Genomic DNA, 3,208 nt, shown 5'->3' with positions numbered 1-3,208 from the left:
GTGATCTGACCTCTTCGCCTTGACGTCCCAAGAGAACCTCCCAGGGCCAGAGCTCTGCTTTTTAACTCCTGTGTATTCTCGGAGGTGTGTCCAAACCCCACTGGCTACACCAGGTGCCAGTATCAAACTCAGAACATCCATTGGTTTGACCACAGCATCCCAGAATTCCCACTTCTTCCTGGTCAAACCACCACAGTGCTCTAGAAGTTGCATGCAGATCTGCAGAGTGTTTTGCAAGAATCAAAAGTTGTCCAAAACGCCTTTCATTTTAATGTTAATGTGTTTGGAAATGGCAGGAGAGTGGAAAGGTACCGTTCTCTATCAGTTTACAACTGCGTACACAATCGCAGTGATGAGCGACTTCATTGTTGCCATTCGGAACTGCCATTCTCTCTGTCTCCTGGAGGTGAAGAAGCGGCTTCTTTGTGTGAAGAGCATTGTGCCAGTCGAAGAGCATTGTGTCAGTCGCAGGGCATGGTGCCGGTTGCGGTAAGCTCCGCAGCCCCTGGAATGTGCCATGAAGAAGCGGGGCAGATGAGTTTAGTTTGCCACAAAAAGGAGTGAGGTTTTTATTTGGGGGCCTGTGGCTGAGAGTGGCCGACTGGCTCCTGAAATTCCACATTACGTAGGATGGTTCCCAGACCCAAGCTGGCACCAGTGCCAAGTTGGGCTTGTTTGACAGTGCCAAGTGGCTCCTCCAATCTGCCATCAAGAACCAGAGATGGTGCATTTTGGTTGCTAGGGAAAATGGCTGAGGTTTTTATTCGAGGCCTATGGCTGGAATGGCCGGCTGGCTCCTGAAATTCAGCAATACCCAGGATGCTTCCCAGACCCAAGCTGGCACAAGTTGCAAATCAGGCTGGTTCGACACTGCCAAGTGGCTACTTCAATCTGCCATCAAGAACCGGCGCAGGTGAGTATTGTTTGCCAGGAAAAAGTACCGAGGTTTGTGTTAGGGGCCTATGGCTGGAATAGCCGGCTGGCTCCTGAAATTCTACAATACGCAGGATGGTTCCCAGACCCAAGCTGGCACCAGTTGCAACTCTAGGCTGGTTTGACAGTGCCAAGTGGCTCCTGCAATCTGCCATCAAGAACCGGGGCAGGTGAGTTTAGTTTGCCAGGTGAAATTGGCCAGAATTTCTGTTTGGGGCCTCCTGTTGGAGTGGCCGACTGGCTCTTGAAATTCCACAATACGCAGGATGGTTTCCAGACTGAAACTGGCACCAGTGCCAAGTCGGGGTGCTTTGACAGTGCCAAGTGCCTCTTGCAATCTGCCATCAAGAACCCTGGGGCAGGTGAGTTTTGTTTGACAGGGAAAATGGGCCAATATTTTTTTTGGGCGCCTTTTGCTGGGAGTGGCTGGCTGGCTCCTGAAATTCCGCAATATGCAGGATGGTTCCCCGACCTGCAGGGTGGCAGCACCAGCATCAGCCTCTGGGAGCAGAGAGCACAGGGAAGGTGCCCTGGAACAAGGCTGGGAGCAGAGAGCGCAGGGAAGGTGTCTTGGGAACAATGCTGGGAGCAGAGAGCACAGGGAAGACGCCTGGGAACAAGGCTGTGCTCCCAGGAGGGATGAACAGAGCACAGGGAAGGTGTCCTGGAACAAGGCTGGGAGCAGAGAGTATAGGGAAAGTGCTCTGGGAATAAGGCTGTGCTCCCAGGAGGGATGAGGTAGCTCCAACGGCGGTTTGTCACCAAGGGAAGTTTGTCACTGCTCCCAAGACGCTGTGGCTTCCTTCCCCTGTCGGCACAGCCTCTGATTCAGTTGTCTCGGGAGATTCAGCCGTGCTGTCCTGCCCACCGGTCTGACACGGCTCAGCAGCATTTCTGGCCTTGTGCAACACCCAGGTGACACGGCGTGACCCAGAAAGGCCCGTGCAGGGTTCACGGGACAGCCAGGCTGGCTGGACACCCGGCTGGGGACAGGCGTGTGCCCTTCATCCTCGGGCTGTCTGCAGCAGTCCATTGGAAATGCAGCGTGGATAACCCATGGATGGATGGATGGGAGGTGGCCGTGGGGACAGGGGCGGCCGTGGTGGCATTGTGCCCACCGGCCGTCCCAGATGCGGTTCGGGACACGGCCTCTGCCGAGGGAAGCACGGGGGCATCCCGGCCGCCCCGCCCACCGCTAATGACAGCACGGACGCTAATTACAGGGCAGGCAATTAAACACAAAGCCAGCCGGAGTATCGGGGCAGTGCCGGGAGCTGCGGGTCACGGCCCGCCCGGGAGCCCTGCAGAGGAACCCGAGCAGCCCGGGGACGGCGGGGACAGCTCTGGGGCAGTCCCGGAAGGCCGCGCCGTGCCCAGAAAACGGGAGTGAGAGAGGCACGATGGACAGGGACGGCCCTGGAGGCTGTCAGCTCTCCTAAGTTCAGCTCGGGCTAGAGGGGGTCCCTGGGGGAGCTCCAAAACCCTCCGTTCACGGAGTTCCCTGCTCCGGGGACAGACACAGTGTGCGAAGGACGAGGCAGCAGGCGCGGGATGCGAAGGAGGAGGAGCTGCCCCTGCCCGCTCCAGAGCTCCCCGGAGGGATGGATGTCCTGAGCCCCGAGGGATGGATGTCCTGGGCCCCAAGGGATGGATGTCCTGAGCCCCGGGGCAGGGACAGTGTCCATGCCCGTGCCTGGCTGAGCCCCTGCCGGGGTCACCGGGACTGAGCGGCGGAGGACGGGCAGGGGGCAGCTCCCGAAGGCCGCAAAGGGGAGAGGGCTGGACCATCTCACCCCGGGAACTGCCGGTGGGACGGGGGCGAGCGGGGCGGAGGGGATCCCCTCACCGGGGGACAGGGGCCGGGGGTTAAAGGGGCGAGCGGCTGTACCGGGAAGCGGCACTGGGGAGCGGCCCCGGGGTGCGGCACCGGGAGCGACACCGGGGACTGGCACCGGGGAGCGACACCGGGAACCGGCACCGGAGAGCAGAACCGGGGATCGCCACCAGGAACAGGCACCAGGAGCGGCCCTGGGGAGTCGCCCCGGAGACCGACACCGGGGAGCGGCACCGGGGAGCGACACCGGAGACCGGCGCGGGGACTGGCACCGGGGGCCAGCACCGGGAGCGGCACTGGGGACTGGCACCGGACAGCGGCACCGGCACCGGCACCGGCCCCGGACAGCGGCCCAGGACAGCGGCGCCGGTGAGCGGCACCGGAGGCCTGTACCGGGGACCGGCTCCGGGAACCGGCACCGGGGAGAGGCACCGCCCAGGC

This window comes from Zonotrichia albicollis, chromosome 19 (genome assembly GCF_047830755.1).
Source record: "Zonotrichia albicollis isolate bZonAlb1 chromosome 19, bZonAlb1.hap1, whole genome shotgun sequence".
In the NCBI taxonomy this organism is placed as follows: domain Eukaryota; kingdom Metazoa; phylum Chordata; class Aves; order Passeriformes; family Passerellidae; genus Zonotrichia; species Zonotrichia albicollis.
Note: the sequence above shows the minus strand (reverse complement) of the source record.